Here is a 17,643-nt window from a genome sequence, read left to right as displayed (position 1 = left end):
TGGCACCCTGATCTTGGCCTTCTTAACCTCTAGGCTGGATTAAGGCATTATGTTATGGAAATCTTCAGGGGATGAAGGCAAAATTGATACCAGAGAAGTGGGGAGTTGGTTATTGCTATAACAAAAATGTCAAATTTTAGAGGTGACTTTGGATTTGAGTAATAGAAGCTGGAAGAAATTGGATGCATAGACTATAAAAGCTTATATTTACCATGAATAAAAGTATAGAGGAAAATTCTCATGATAGCTCAGAAGAAAAGATATACAAGGCAAGTCTAAATTCTTAGAGATCACTTGAATATTATGATCAGAATGTGGGTAATTAAAGCAATTCTCATGAGGTCACAGACAAAAATGAGAAAATATTATTGGAAACAAGAGTCAAGGTCCTACTTGTCCTAAAGTGGCTAAGAATTTGATTACCTTAGCCTTAGGGCACTATTAAATCAAAGTTTAAGAGTGATGAGTTAGAATGTCTGACTGACGAAACACCTAACCAACAATACATCCAAGATGATACATGGCTTGTTTTTAACTGCATATTTTAAAATGTAAAAAGAGAAGTGATTTAAGGATACATTTTAAGGAGAAGTAGAGTTTAAAGATTTAGAAAACTCTTAGCCTACCTGTATGAAGACTAAGGAAATATATTTAGAAAAGAAATCCAAACAAAAAGAAGTACAACAGCCATTTAAGAAAGAAATTAGTATTATAGAAGAAGCTAAATTTTGTTTTTCAGATGAGATCAATCATGTTCAAGGTGGTAGTGGTGTAGACCCACATTCTATTTTTCAAAATCATAGGAAAAAGATTTACTTGCCATTGTAATAGTAGAAAGAAGTGGAAATTAGGCATGAGAGTGATACATTATGGATGGGGTTAATGGCTGTGTGAAAGCGCAGGTTCAGACTCTTCCACTCTTTTACTTCTCTTCTTAATGTGATGAAGTAGCAAGAAGATCTTCACCATACACCAGTGCTTATAATTGGACTTCCCTGTCCCCAGAATTGGAAGCCAGTTTATTTATATTCGCACTATGTTACTGTATTACTTTTCTGTCCTGGCTTTCAAATGCATTACTAACTTGGTGTGTGCCAGTCCCTCTTACTCTTTATCCTCCCTTTGAATAACATGAAAAAAATATTTACTGATATTCTCCACACTTTATAAATTATGTATTTATTACAAATGATGTATGTAGTCTCAGGTATTTGTCAATACAACACAAAAAGTTTTAAAACACATTCTTATTTTCATCTTGTGATCCCTGTATTTTCTATGTCTCTAAAATTTGCATATCAACTGTAATGGTATACTCAGTCATTGAGACCAACCTTTTAATGAAGATACATGAATTAGCTTGAAAAAATTTTAAGATAAAGGGTTCATGAGATTGCTTAGTGGTTAAGGGCATTCGCTAACAAGCTTGATAACCCAAGTTTTATTCCTTCATGTATGCACTGTAGCACTGGCAGACTTACCCATAGCTACATGAATACATAGACATTAATATAGAAATAAATAAATGTAAAAAATAAGATACAATTTTTAAAATCTCAAAGAGTTTGTGAGATAGTAAAGAATGGTAGAAGAGATGTGCAGCATGAATAATGACTAAACCATTTGTATAATCACACTGAAAGGAGTGGAGCTAATCCAAAGGGACACTTGAGTCTTTTTCTTCAGCTACCAGCCTATTCAGCAAGCCCCAAAGAATTGAAAATTTCCTGGGGATCCTATGTTGGGGAAAGGAAAAATAGAAGGTACACATGTTGCAAATGAATAAATAAAAATGTCTTTGTTACTATATGATCTATGTCAACAACCCCAGAGAACAAACTAACAAATAGTCAAACAAAATATTTCTCAAAATAACAAATAAGAATCCAGTATGGGCTACTTAGTTTCCAGACCAGACCTTCTAGAGGACAATGTAAGACCTTGTTTTTAAAAAAAAAACTTAAAAAAAAACAAACTAAATCAAACCAACCAATCAACAAACAGAAATGAAGAAAATGGTTAGGGTATATTGTGGAACTGGTTTACCTTCCTTTGCTCAGAAGAGGTCTTGAAGATAGCCCACATTTCTATTGTGGTTCCTTGATATGTGATTCTAGAGGGAGAACAACCAAATGGTGTTTCTGCCTAACTCAGATCTATCTCAGGACCAATAAATACATAAAATAAAATTGCTATGTGAAAGGTTGTTCCTAATATTTTTAAATGGCAAAAGAACAGCCCACTTCTACGTAGAAAGGGATTATGAAGCAAACTATAGACATACTAGAAACCTATAATTAAAGACTGGGGAAAGAGTTTTTGTGCATAAGCAGAATGTCTGCCCAGTCTGTAGGAATTTATAAAACCACATACATTCTGCGAGTAGGGTATATACCCAGAAATTACTTGAGAAGTGAACTGACAATTAACAGATTATAAGATACTTGAAAATGATATACCAGAGAACACCAGTAGTATCCAGAATATATAAAGAACTAGAAATTATCAATGGTAAGAGGAAATAATTTAATTCAAAAGTAGACAATAGGGGAACTGTAAGATGACTCAGTGCATAAAAATCCTTGTCACTATGCCCAAGGATCTGAACTTAATCTCTAGGATCTAGACATCGAGAACTGGCTCCCATGAGTTGTCTTCTGACCTTTACAAATGTGTTTGTCATGTACATTCCTGGTCTCTCTCTCTCTCTCTCTCTCTCTCTCTCTCTCTCTCTCTCTCTCCAAATAAATGTAAAAATTAAACATGTGGACAATATTCTCAGGAAACTGGGAGTCAACCTCCCTCAGGACCCAGCAATTCCCCTCTTGGGAATATACCCTAGAGATGCCCTATCATACTACAAAAGCATTTGTTCTACTATGTTCATAGCAGCACTATTTGTAATAGCCAGAACCTGGAAACAGCCTAGGTGCCCCTCAATAGAAGAATGGTTAAAAAAGGTGTGGAACATATACACATTAGAGTTTTACTCAGTGGTAAAAAACAATGACATCTTGAATTTAGGATGCAAATGGATGGAAATAGAAAACACTTTACTGAGTGAGGTAAGCCAGACCCAAAAAGAGGAACATGGTATGTATTCACTCATAAGTGGATTCTAACCATAATTAAAGGTCTTTGAGCCTATTATTCGTGATCCTAGAGAAGCTAAATAAGAAGGTGAACCTGATGAAGATTATTTAGCTATCCGCCAGGAGGTAGGAAATAGACAAGAGTCCCAGGTAACCTCGGGTGCATGGGGGTGGGTGGGAGGGTTGTTGGAAGGGGAGAGGGTTAGAGAGAAGGGAGTAGGGGAGGAATGGGGAAAGATCGGGGGGACTGGGATGTGGGGGAGGGAGGAAGGATGGATATGGGATCAGGCAAGTATATACCTCAACTAAGGGAGTCATTTTAGGGTTTACAAGAGACTTGATTATAAAGGGGATCCCAGGTCCAAGGAGAGATCCCCCAGATTGTTCTCTGGACAGAGGAGAGGGTGCCTGAACCGGCCTTGGCCCACAACCATACTGATGAATATTTTGCATATCACCATAGAACCCTCATCTGGCAATGGATGGAGATGGAGGCGGAGACCCACGTTGGAACACTGGACCTAGCTCTCTTGGTTCAAATGAGAGGCAGAAGGAAAGAGAACGTGAGCAAAGAAGGCAAGGGCAGAGGAAACCTTCATCCGACGTTGGATGGCGATACAGACGGAGACCCATATTGGAGCACCGGACTGAGCACTCCACGGTCCAAATGAGGAGCAGAAGGATGAAGAAAATAAAAAAAGTAATCAGGACTGCGAGGGATGCGATCACCCACTGATACAAGGGAACTGATATAATGAGAGTTCACCAAGGCCTGTTGGACTGGGACTGAACGAGGACGTGATCCAACCAGATTCTCTGAATGTGGCTGGCCCGGAGCCTTTCTGAAAAGCCATTGACAATGACACTGGGATTTGCTTCCTCTGCATATACTGGATTTTGGCGATCCAGTCTGTTTGGATTCTCACCTTCCCTGGACCTGGAGGGAGGGGGGAGGAACTTGAACTTCCCACAGGGCAGGAAACCCTGACTGCTCTAGGGGATGGAGAGGGAGGAGGAGAGGGAGTGGGGGGAGTGGGAGGGTGTTGGGAGGAGGGGCTGAAATGGAAACTTTTATAATTTAATAAAGGAAAAAAAATGTGGACAATAGACCTAAATAGACATCTCTCAATACAATGCATACAAGGGTCAGCAAGATGTAAAGATCTTTGTTGCTAAGCCTGATGACTTGAGTTCAGTCCTGGTAATTCCTGCAAATTGCCCTCTGACTTCCACTCATGTGGATTGGCACACACAGAAAACCAATCAATAAATGAAAGTAACTTTTAAAGAGTACATACAGATGACCTGTAGGTATAGGAAAGTCCTGGTCAAAATGTGGTACTGCCTATCATTTACCTGTTGCCTTGGTTTCATTTTGCAAAGTGATCTAACAAGTTGTCAAAACTGTGAATCTCTTCCTGGGAGGCTGTATTCTTCTCTTACTGTCACTAGAACTCCAGTCTTTTCTTTCCCTCACAACAATAAAACTCCTGAGTAAATTTTAATTCTTAGGGAAGGATGTGTTCATTTTTTTTAATAGTCTGGTAGTCAAAGATATAGGTCCAAGTTTCTTTAGAATATCTTCTCTTTTCCTAGGGTAGGTGCAAAGAAAGAAATGGATATTTCTATAACAATAGATGCAAATTTCAATAAAGATTATGATGTGATAGAGGATTAATAAGGAAATAAGAAGACTGAACAACACCATAATCCAGTAAAACTGAATGTGTACACAACATTCACCCTAGAACAAGATATACATTCTTCTATAGGGCACATAAACATTTTTATTTGCTAAGCATCAGATAATATCAATAAATCCTCTGTGACTGAAGTAATAAAAAGTTTCTTCCTTTGCTTATAATGGATTAAAATTAAAATAACAAAAGTAAAATTAGAATAATCACAAATGTGTAAATTCAAGAACTTTTGTTTTAAAGGCAGAATGTCAGTATATCACCTGTGACGACTATTCTTGGCTGTCAACTTGACTACACTTGGAATCAACTTAAACCCAAGCAACTGGGTACACCTGTCAAGGATTTTTAAAAAAGTAATCATTTGAAGTGGGAAGACCTACTTTTTTTTGTTTGTCTTTGATTTATTTTTGAGACAAGATTTTTCTGTGTAACAGGTCTAACTGTACTGGAACTTACTTTGTTTACCAGGCTGGCCTCAAACTCACAGAGTTCCACCTGCCTCTGCCTCCTGAGGGCTGGATTGAAAGCATGTACCACCACGATGGGCAGGAAGACCCATTTTTAATTCGAATCTTTTGAGGTGGAAAGATGCACTGTTAATACATCTCTTTTAAGGTGAGAAGATCCACCTTTAATCTGGGCTATGCCTTCTGCTGGCAACTTATGTAAAGGACATGGCAAAAGGAAGCTTGCTCTTTGCCTGCTTACTCTTGCTCTAGTTAGCAAGTCCATTCCTTCATTGGTATTAGAGTCTATTTTTTGGGGGGGGGATTCTGGCATATACTGAAGACCAACTGAGATATCCATCCTCATGGACTTGTTTCTTGGACCTTCTGGTAGACAGCTGTTGTTGAGCTAGCTAGCTGTACTATAGCTTAAAAGCCTTTCTAATAAATCCCATATATATATTTGTTTTATAAATTCTGTTACTTTAAAAAACCTTTCCCTGGCTAAAACATAATCCAAGTCATCTTCTAAATCATGATTCTTGTAAAGTCTCAGATTCAGGGTTCAAGAGGGACAGTAGGTCAAACTGTCCTTTTGACTAAAATATTTATTAGACAGTTTTGGTATGGAAAAACTTGGGATATTTTTGAGTTTGACAGACTTCGAAAACAGGGCTTTTCTCAAATCAGGTGGGATTAGCTAGGGAGGGGAATGTTAGGGTCCTGGAAAACTGGATATCCATCAAAGCCAACCTGAAACAATTACTTTTGGGTTCTTGTCTTATGAATTCAAATACTGATATTTATGAACTACAAAGGGTGAGTTTTAGAGAGACGTTACAGAGTCAGAGTTTGAGAACTAGAGGAAGGGGTGAAACAAACAAGAGTCTTTGGTTAGTAGGTTGGCGCATTGGTAAAAGTGTGAAGACCTGAATTCAAATATTCAACACCTGTGTAAAAACTGGGTATGGGATACAACTTCTCTGTCCAGTCAGATCCTGTACATTCTTCTCTAGGGTCTAGTAGGCTGAGTTCTTATGTTCTTCTCCTCTCTGCACTCCCCATCCTTGATAGAGCCTGAATCTCACATCCTGTGCCCTGGTCTAGCCTGACCACTCTTTCTAGTGCTACAACTGACCTATAGGCTTTTACCAGGCCCTACTCTGCCTGCCTGTGACCCACAGACCTTTCTTACTCCACATTCCAAACTCTCCATCCAGTCAGATTTTGCACATCCTTCTCCAGAGTCTTGCCATGTAAATCTAATGATCTTTCCTTCCGCACACCCTTCTCAACTCCCAGATCTATCCTTAAAATCCAGGTTAGTACCAGGATACACATACTATATTCCAACTCAGTTTCCTGTGTCCACTGGACTTCATTCCACCAAAGTGTATTTATCCTTTAGATTCAACTTGACTTGCACATCCTCTGTTCTTCCCCAATTTGCTTTTTTCATAGGACAAAGAACTAGTAAAAGAAATCCACATGCTCAAATCTCCTCACAAAAATACAAACTGTATGAAAGATGAAGGCACTATTCCTGCCCACCCAGTCCCCCAAAACCCCATCACTCCTGTAGAAAATCTTGTCAATGAAAATTAACTAGGTGAACCCTATGGCACAGATTTTGAAAGAACAATTTTAAACATATAAAATAATTCATGTAATTTAAAGAATACATAAAGAAGTAGCTCAATGAACTCAAAGAGAAAAAAATTAAAAGAGAATAAACACTTGAGTAATACCCAAGAAAACACAGACGTGGATTGATGGAAATGACAAAGGCAATCCAGTATTTGAAAATGGAATTAAATGAAGAGATAGAAACATTGAAGAAGAGTGAAGATGGAGTTGAAAAACCTGATAATCCAATGAGAAAACTAAAGTGAAAGCCTTCTAAATAGAATCAGTCAATCAGAAGACAGACTATTAAAACTTGAAGATGAAGAAGATAATCTGTATATAATAAACAAAGAACATGAAAATAATTGACATCAAAATAACAAATAATTCAATAAAAATTAAAAAGACCTAAACAGAGAAGTCTCAACAGATGAATCTCAAATAGCTGAAAGACAGTTAAGGAAATACTCAACATCCTTATCCATCAGAGAAATACAAATCAAAACAACTTTGAGACTTCATCTTACACCTGTCAAAAACACTGATGAAAACTTATGCTGGAGATGATGTGGGGTCGGGAACGCTCCTCCATTGCTGGAGGGAGTGCAAACTTGTACAGCCCCTTTGGAAATAAGTATGGAGATTTCTCAAAAAATTAGGAGAAAAATCTGCCTCAAGACCCAGTAATACTGCTCTTGGGTATATACCCAAAAGATGCTCAATCATACCACAAGGACATGTGTTCAACTATGTTCATAGCAGAATTATTTGTAATAGCCAAAATCTGGAAATAACCTAGATGCCCCTCAACTGAAGAATGGATAAAGAAAATGTGGTACATTTACACAATGGAGTTATTACACAGAGGTAAAAAATAGTGACATCTTGAAATATACAGGCAAATGGATGAATCTAGAAAAAAACTATATTGAGTAAGGTAACCCATACCCAGAAAGACAAATACAATATGTACTCACTCATAAGTGGTTTTTTTTGACATAAAAGAAAAACCAGCCTACAGTCCGCAACCTCAGATAACCTAGACAGCAAAGAGGACCCTAAGAGAGACATACATGGATCTACATAGAAGGTGGAAAAGACAAGATCTCCTGAGTAAATTGGGAGTGTGAGGGTCACAGGAGAGAGTAGAAGGGGAGAGGGGAGGGGAGTGAAGAAAGATATATAGCTCACTAAAAGCAATAAAACATATGAAAAATAAAAAAGCACAGGAAAGGAGCATACAGAATATGTGGGATACCATAAAAAGACCAAATCTTCAAATTATAGTCACAGATGAAGAAGGATCCCAGGTCAATGGCATAGGTCAAGTCTTCAACAAGGTCATAAAGGAAAACTTCCAAAGGCTAAGGAAACACGCACTCATACAAATTCAAGAAGCACAAAGATTAACAAATAGACAAGACCAGAAAAGAAAATTCCCGTGGCATATCATAGTTAAAATATTACATATACAGAACAAAGAATGTGTGTTGAGAGCTGCAAGAGAAAAATCACAATTCTCATATAAAGGAAAATCCATAGGAATAACAGTTTATTTCTTAGTGGAAATTTCAAAATCCAGAAAAGTCTGGAGCAATGTATTTCAAGTCCTAAAAGACCATGATGGCTGACCTAGACTAATATATCAAGCAAAACTACCTGCCATAGTTGAAGGAAAAATAAAATTTCCCATGATCTAAGCACGCTAAAAATTTATATCGAACAAACCAAACCTAAAGAAAATATAGGAAGCAATATTTCAGGCTGAAGGGAGGAATGGACATAGTCAAGAGGCTGTAAAAAGGAATATAAAAAGAAATATAATTACTAAAACGTAAAGTACCATTGTGAACATAACACTACTAAAAATGACAATACAATGACTGCAGCAAACACACACACATTTCAATATAATTTTAAATATTATGGAACCTTGATTCTCCAATCAAAATACACAACCTGGCTGAATGAATCAAGAAACAAAACCCATCTATCTGTTGTCTATGAAAACAAATCATTGCTGGACAGTGGTGGTGCATGCCTTTAATCCCAGCACTTAGGAGGCAGAGGCAGGCGAATCTCTGTGAGTTCGAGACCAGCCTGGTGTACAAGAGCTATTTCTAGGACAATATTCAAAGCTACAGAGAAACCCTGTCTCAAAAAAAAAACCCCTCAAAACAAATCATTGTTTTAATAATAGGCATCCCATTAGAGCAAAAGGATGGACAAAAGTGTTCCAATCAAATGGAAGCAGAAAGTAGGCATCACTATCCTAATATCTGACAAAATAGACTTCAAATTAAAAATAAAAGAATTAGATAAAGAAAAACACTTTATTCTAATCAAGGGACTTTTACCCAAGATGACATTACTATCCTAAGTATATGTTCACCAAACTCTGGTACACCCAGTTTCATAAAAAAATATACTACTGGATTTAAAGGCACAGACTAATATCATCCTATTAGTAGTTGGTGATTTTAACACCCCACTTTTTCCAATAGGTAGCTCATCTGGCCAGAAAAAATAAGCAGAAACATCAAAAAATATCATAACTGAGTGACATAGTACATTAAATGGATTTTACAAATATCTACAGAACATTATATCCCCAAAATCAAAGAATACACATTCAGCAGCACCTGGAATCATCTCTAAAATAGACACCATTCTGAAACACAAAACAAATCTTCACAAGTTCAGAGAAACTGAAATAATTTCTTGTATCCTATCTTACCACAAAGCCATAAAACTTAAAATTGACATAAAACAAATCTCTAATAAATACACAAACTTACGGAGATTAAACAACTCATTGCTGAATGATGAATGTGTCAAAGAACAAATCAAGAAAGAAATAAGAAATTTCCTGAACTAAATGGAAGTGCAAGAACACACAAAAACTTCTGCAACATCCTGAAAGCAGTTTTACGAAGGAAATTTATGGCTCTAAATATCTTTTCTAAAAAAAAAAATCCAGAAAGAGTACAAATAAATAATGATACAACTAAAAAGATTTGAAAAGCAAGAACAAACCAAATCTGAACCCATTTGATAGCAAGCAACAATAAAAATTAGAGCTGAAATCTGTGAAATAGAAACAAAGAAACAATACAAAGAATACTAAATAAAATAATTGAGAAGACAAACAAGATTAACAGGTCACTGACCCAACTAACCAAAAGAAAGGAAGAGTGTACCCAAATTAATAGAATCAGAAATGAACAGGGAAATATTACAATGGACACCAAAGAAATTTGGAATATTATGTGAATACTTTTAGTTTTCCCATTAAGCTGGGAAACCTAAAAGAAATGGATGACTTTTTATACTCAGTCAACCCACCAAATTACACCGAGAAGCAGTCAATAACCTAAGCAGACCCATAACAAATGAGTAGAATAAAATAGCAATAAAAAGCCTTCTAATTAAAAAGAAGTCCAGGGCTAGATGGATTCACAGGATAATTTTACCTGATGTTCAAAGAAGATCTACAGCCAATCCTTCTAAACTATTTAAAACAGATAAACAAACAAACACACAACAAAAAACAAGAAGTCACACAAACTCCTTCTGTGAAACCAGTTTCACAACAATGACAACAATAAAGAGAAAACTACAGGCCAGTATACCTGACGAACATAGATTAAAAAATGCTCAAAAAAATAATTGTAAACTGAATACAGAGATGTAAAAAAGATTATACACCATGACCAAGATGCAGAAATGATTCAACATTCACAAGTAAATAAGTGTAACAAACCATATAAAAGGAATTAAAGACAAAAATCACATGATCATCTCAATAGATGTAGAAATAGCCTTTGACAAAATCCAACATGCCTTCACAATAAAAGTCTGAGAGAGATTAGAACTAGGGGAAATACCCTTCAATATGATAAAAGGTATAGATGTGAAACCCACAACCAACATCATCCTAAATGGAGAAAAACTTGAAGAAATCCCACTGAAGTCAGGAATGAGACAGATTTGTGAATTGTTCTCACTCCTTTTCAATATTGTGCTTGAAGCATTAGCTAGAACAATAAGATAGAAGAAAATAAAAGGACATAAAAAGGAAAAGAAGAAGTCAAACTATCCCTATTTGCTGTTGACATGATATTATCCATAAGAGATCTCAAAAATCTACCAGAAAACTCCTAGAGACTGTAACACCCAATTCTGCGTTACCGGGCCCTACAAGAGACAATAAAAATAATTCAGCCATGTGGCAGGATACAGAATCAACTTCCTCAATTCAACAGCTTTCTCTATATACCAACAACAGACATACAGACAAAGAGATCATAGACACATTCCTATTCACAATACCCTCAAAGAAAATAAAATATCTAGAAACAAACCTAAAGAAGGAGGTGAAGAACCTTGACAATGAAAACTTGAAATATCTGAAGAGATAAAGACACTAGAAAAATGGAAAGATATCCTATGCTCATGGATTGATAAAATTAATTTTGTGAAAATGATCATTTTGTTAAAAGTCATTAACAGATTCAGTACAATCCTAATCAAAATCCCCATCTTATTCTCCACAGAAATAGGAACACTATTCTAAAATTCATATGGAACCACAAAAGACCTTGAATAGCCAAAAGAAAAAAAATATCTGGAGCAAAATGTACAAAATTGGAAGGGTCACCAGATCTTGAGATATATTACAGAGCCATAGTAATAAAAATAATACAATACAGCCACAAGTGCATACATGTAGACCAAGGGAACAAAATCCAAGACCCAAAATAAGTACATACAACTACAGCCTATAAAGACTATAAAGACTTTTACAGACTTTGTAGTCAATAAAGATGCCAAAAACATACACTGGAGAAAAGGAAGCATCTTCAATAAATGGTGCCAGAAAAACTGGATGTCCACATACAGAAGAATAAAATTAGACCCATATACCTTAACTGTTGTTATAGAGCATTCATCCAGTAAATGATGGAACCAGATGCGGAGATCCACAACAAAGCACCAGGCCGGAGTCTGGGAATCCAGTTGAAGAGAGGGAGGAGGGAATATATGAGCGAGAGAGGTCAAGATCATGATGGTGGAAAAATCTACAAAGACAGTTGAATCAAACTCTTGGGAGCTCATAAACTCTAGACTGACAGCTGTGGAGTCTCCAAGGGACCAAACTAGGTCCTATGCATGTGGAAGACAGTTGTGAAGCTTGGTCTGTCTGTGGGGCCCCTGGCAGTAAAACCAGGGTCTATCTCTGGTGCATGAGCTAGCTAGCTTGTTGGAGTCATTCCCTATGGTGGGATACCAAGCTTAGCCTTAAAACAGTGGGGGAGAGGCTTGGTCCTGCCTCAACTTAATGGACCAGACTTTGTTGACTCCCCATGGGAGCCCTTACCCTTTGGAAGGTGTGGATGGGAGGAGAACTGGGGGAGAGGCAATGAGGGATGGGAGGGAGAAATGTGGTTGGAATGTAAAATGAAATTTAAAAAATAAGCAAAAAAATCATAAAAAGAAAAAAGATTAGGCTCATATTTATCATCTTGCATAAAACTATCACCAAATGGATCTAAGATACAAAGGTGGAACTTGAAACATTGAAACTTATAGAGAAAAACATAGGCAGTACATTATATCATATAGATAAGAATAGGAAAAACTAAATAGGACTTCATTTGTCCAACAATTATGGCAACAATTGATAAGTGGGACTTTATAAAACTAAAATGGTTTTGTACAGCTAAAGAAACAATCTATCAGGTCAAGTGAAAGCCCACAAAATGGAAAAGAATGTTTCCATCTGTATATCTGAGGCAAGAAAGCAAATAATCATTCAAAAAATGGGCCTGGAATATGAATAGAGAGTTCTCAAAATAATAAAATGACTAAAAAATAACTCAAAAATGTTCATCATCTGTGGCAATTGCGGAGACTCAAATCAAAACGACTTTGATTGTTGTATACATGTTTGTAACAGCAATGATAAAAGAAACCATGAGTTTAGGAGGGATATATGGAAGGGCTTAGATGAAAATGAGGGAAACTGGAAATGATTTATAATCTCAAAGATAAAAGGAAGAAAGAGAAAACAAAACAACTACCAACTTTGAGATTTCATCTTATCCCAGTCAACATGACGAAGATCAACAAAACAACTTACAACAAATGCTGGGTAGTGGGGATACGGGGCGGTAGGGGTGGGTAGGGAATCCTCATTTGCTTTTGGTGGGATTGCAAACTGGTCCAGCCACTTTGGAAATCAGTGTGGGGAATCCTCAAAAATTTAAATATCTATATGACCCAACTGTGTCTTGCTTTGTCATATGCCTGAAGGACTTGACATCCTACTCCACAGGTCAATTATGTTCATTGCTGCTGTGTTCACAATAGCTAGGGAATGGAAATAATCTAAATATCCTTCAGCCAACAAATAGATAATAAAAATGTGGTACATATACAATATGGGATACTTTTAAGCCCTAATGAAAAATGAAATAATAAATTTTTCAGGTAAATGGATGGAGCTAGAAATATCTATTGAGCAAGATATGACCCATAAAGATGGGTGGTGATGGCGCACACCTTTAATCCCAGCACTCAGGAGCCTGAGGCAGGTGGATCTCTGTGAGTTCAAGGCCATCCTGGTCTACACAGAGTGAGTTTGAGGACAGGCTCCAAAGCTACACAGAGAAACCCTGTCTTCAAAACCAAACCAAACCAAAAATCAAAAACAAAACAAAACAAAAGAATGAAAGGAAGAAAGAAAAAAAGAAAGAAAGAATGACCCATAAAGACAAGCAACACTTGTTCTCTCTCATGTGAGGTACCTAGTTCCAAATTCAAATCTTCAGATTGAGTATATAACGTGTGTGTGTGTGTGTGTGTGTGTGTGTGTGTGTGTGTGTATGTGTGTGTGTGTATGTGTGTGTGTGTGTTTGTATAGTTTGTATATGTGTGTGTGTCTGTGTTTGTGTGTCTGTCTGTCTGTCTGTGTGTGTGTGTGTGTGTGTAACAATAGAGAACGGGATAACAAACAAGGCACAAGTGACCTAAAGGAAGAAATAAGAAAAATGGGTGGGGGTTTTAACTAAGGAGATGGAAAGGAGATAAATACAGAAAAAAGTAAAATAACAGCATGGATGCCTGAAAAAGTCACAAGGAATCATACTATTAACTCTTTACTAAAAAAAAAACACCTATAAAATACATGTCAGTGTATAAATACACATGTATAGTTTAAATGAAAATTTCCTATCTGGGCTGGCAATGCTTCCTCCAAATTATAAACCATCTAATAAAAACCCTAACAAAAGGTACAAGAAACTGAAAAGACCCCTTCAGATCAGGGTTGTTCAAAAGATTCCCAAAACATTGTGTGCTATTTCTATTGCTCTTGGTTGCTCTCCACACCCTTAGAGGTAGAAGATAACTCCCTATTGCTAAAGATACCATGCACTTCAGACACAAGGCCAGAATATCTGAGCTAGATCTGACCTGAAAAATTCCTTCCTGAGAACCAATTTTTATGTTAGCAGATGGAACTATGCAAGCTTCCAAAGGATAGAAACAACCAATAGTCCTACCTAGTTGTGATCCCTATGGATCACAACAACCAGTGTGCCATGAAGGCTGTAGCTGTGTCACAAATACCTTGCTTGGCAATAACCAATAGCTCTCCATTTGAAGTTAAGAATTGCTCAACAAGAGGAAAATAACGCCTGGTACTGGAAACCTAGCTAACTACTCAGTGCTAATGAAGTTATGGATCTAGGAGGAGAACCTACAACTGACACTTTACTAAACCAGTGCAATCTCTAACTACATTGTAAATATTTATTCTTATACCCATGGAAAAATGTAGTCTCACTCCTCATCAAGAAAACTCTTTGCAACAGACTGAGACAAATACAGAAAACCACAGCAAATCAAAATGCAGTATTGTGGAGTGCAGTACCAAAAGATTCATCTGCAACACAACTCCTGCACCTAAGGCTGAGAGACCATTGCATAAGAGGGGACAGAAAAATTGTAAAATCTAGAGAAACAAGGTGTTTGTTGTGAGATTGTGTCTATTGGGAAAATATACTTAGAAAGTCTTACCAACACGACTGCCTAAACATGACCTGAACAAGAACAACAAAAGGCATGCTAATGAGAAAGAGAGAAGTCCTTGACTCTACACATAGAACTATAAGCAACTATAAAATGTTGACAGCAGAAGAAATAGTTTTACTCAGGGAAGAGCATACCAGTTGGTTATCTGATACCAAATGGGTAATCCTGAAGTCCTGAAAACCTACATAAGAGTAACAATATAGACTGAAAATCTTAAAGTGGTGTATTTATGTATTTTCTGTAAATTATGTATTTAGGAACACACACACATATATACACACATACACATGTGTGTGTATATAAAAGATGCCATAATTTTGAAAGAGAGCAGAAGATGAGTACATGGGAGGGTTTGGATAGAGGAAAGGGAAAGAGAAAATGATATAATTATAATCACTAAGATTAAAAATCTAAAAAAACTGCATTGAAAACAAAACAAAAAAAACATTAACAAAAGCTAGGCATGGGTGCATTTACCTGTGGACAAGTGGATCATAGGATCAAACTGGCCAGCAAACCTAGTCAAAGCATCAAATTTCAGTTATGTGCATGTAACATACCACATATACTGTACATGTTCACACAACAAAATAGAACAAAACAAGCAAACAAGTATGGGGGATATTGTGAAAAATATACAAACCAATGAATTAAGATAACCTTGCTTAAAGAGGTAAAGAAGAGGGCTAAACAAAAACTGAAGCAGGGGTACAAAACCCTCAATAGCAGAGATAGTCTTCAAAATCAAATATTTCCTAACAGTCCAGATGTTTTGCTGATGAATCACACCAATTACGTAAAAAAAATTAATGCCAATCTTTAGCACATTCTTAAGAAATGGAAGAGGAGAAAACATTTCTTAACTCATAATGTGAGGTCAGCACTACCTTAGTGCCAAAGTTAACCAAGGATGTTAACAGAAAACTATTGATAAATGAATATCCTTCATGAATGATGAAGTGAAAAAATATTAGCAATTGGAGTCCAGAAATATAAAAATTATACACTAAGTGGAGTTTCTTTCAGGCAGATAAGCCTGAGAGATAACGGATGTAATAAATGTAATATCATGAAATATAAGGAATGATAATGAATGTAATATGGCCACATTAATACAATAAAAGGAAGACAGTCCACACAATTGCTTTAATTCATGCAGTTAAAGCATCTGTCGAAGTCCAATCCAGTTCATGATAAAAATAACAAAGTAGGAATTGAGGGTACCTTTTCAGAATAATAAAGGTGTGAAACACCTGTTAGTTCCTGAGCATATTTAGTATTGAATTTATTTTGCTGACCAGGAGTCTGCTGCTAGACATATGCTCTAAAGAACTGAGAATAGGTGTTCACATATGTGCTTACATAGAAATGTTCATAGCAGGACTAGTCACAGTATCCAAAAAGATGGCAGATAAACAAATTGTGGAGTAATCATGATAAAAATAAAAGTCATACAGATTCAACGCAATGCCCATGAAAATCCCAGCAAAATTCTTCAAAGACATTGAAAGAACAGTACTCAACTTCAGATGGAAAAGGAAAAAACCCAGGATAGCCAAAACAATCCTGTACAATAAAAGAACTTCTGGAGGCATCACAATCCCTAACTTCAAACTCTACTACAGAGCTACAGTACTGAAAACAGCCTGGTACTGGCATAAGAACAGACAGGGAAACAATGGAACCAAATAGAAGACCCAGGTATCAATCCACACATCTTCGAACACCTGATCTTTGACAAAGAAGCAAAAAATATCAAATGGAAAAAAAGAAAGCATATTTAACAAGTGGTGCTGGCATAACTGGATATCAACATGTAGAAGAATGAAAATAGACCCATATCTATCACCATGCACAAAACTCAAGTCCAAATGGATCAAAGACCTCAACATAAAGCCAGCCACACTGAACCTTATAGAAGAAAAAGTGGGAAGTATACTTGAACACATTGGCATAGGGAACCACTTCCTAAATAGAACCCCAGCATTACAGACACGGAGAGAAACAATTAATAAATGGGACCTCCTGAAACTGAAAAACTTCTGTAAAGCAAAGGACGCGGTCAACAAGACAAAACGACAGCCTACAGAAAAGGGAAAGTTCTTCACTAACCCCACATCAGACAGAGGTCTGATCTCCAAAATATACAAAGAACTCAAGAAATTGGACACCAAAAGAACACATAATTCAATTAAAAAAATGGAGTAAAGACATAAACAGAGGACTATCAACAGAGGAATCTAAAATGGCTGAAAGACACTTAAGGAAATGTTGAGCATCCTTAGTCATCAGAGAAATGCAAATCAAAACAACTCTGAGATTCCATCTAACACCTGTAAGAATGGCCAAAATTAAAAACACTGATGACAACTTATGCAGGAGAGGTTGTGGGTTAAAGGGAACACTTCTGCATTGCTGGTGGGAATGCAATCTGAAACAACCCCTTTGGATGTCAGTGTGGTGATTTCTCAGAAAATTAGGAAACAACCTTCTTCAAGACCCAGTAATACCACTTCTGTGTATATATCCGAAGGATGCTCAATCGTGCCACAAGGACATGTGCTTACTATATTCATAGCAGTTTTGTTTGTCATAGTCAGAACCTGGAAACAACCTAAATGCCCCTTGACCGAAGAATGGATAAGGAAAATGTGGTACGTTTACACAATGGAGCACTAAAGA

At 36.7% G+C, this 17,643-nt stretch overlaps 1 protein-coding gene across 2 annotated transcripts in view; it reads right to left on the bottom strand.

Moving 5' to 3' along the window:
• LOC125395939 (interferon-induced very large GTPase 1-like) overlaps positions 1–17,643 on the bottom strand; it is a 35,443-nt gene that overhangs the window by 9,740 nt on the left and 8,060 nt on the right. The window contains exon 2 of one of the 2 annotated variants that reach the window (XM_087908606.1): positions 11,791–11,871. The exons of the other annotated variant lie outside the window; for it this stretch is intronic. The gene's annotated coding sequence lies outside the window, so the exon portion shown is untranslated. The remainder of the gene's footprint in view (positions 1–11,790; positions 11,872–17,643) is intronic. 2 annotated transcript variants of the gene reach the window in all.

Source organism: Myodes glareolus, chromosome 7, assembly GCF_982192425.1.
Source record: "Myodes glareolus chromosome 7, mMyoGla1.1, whole genome shotgun sequence".
Taxonomy (NCBI): Eukaryota; Metazoa; Chordata; class Mammalia; order Rodentia; family Cricetidae; genus Myodes; species Myodes glareolus.
The sequence above is the reverse complement of the archived record's forward strand: the minus strand, read 5'-3'. Positions and strand labels throughout refer to the sequence as shown.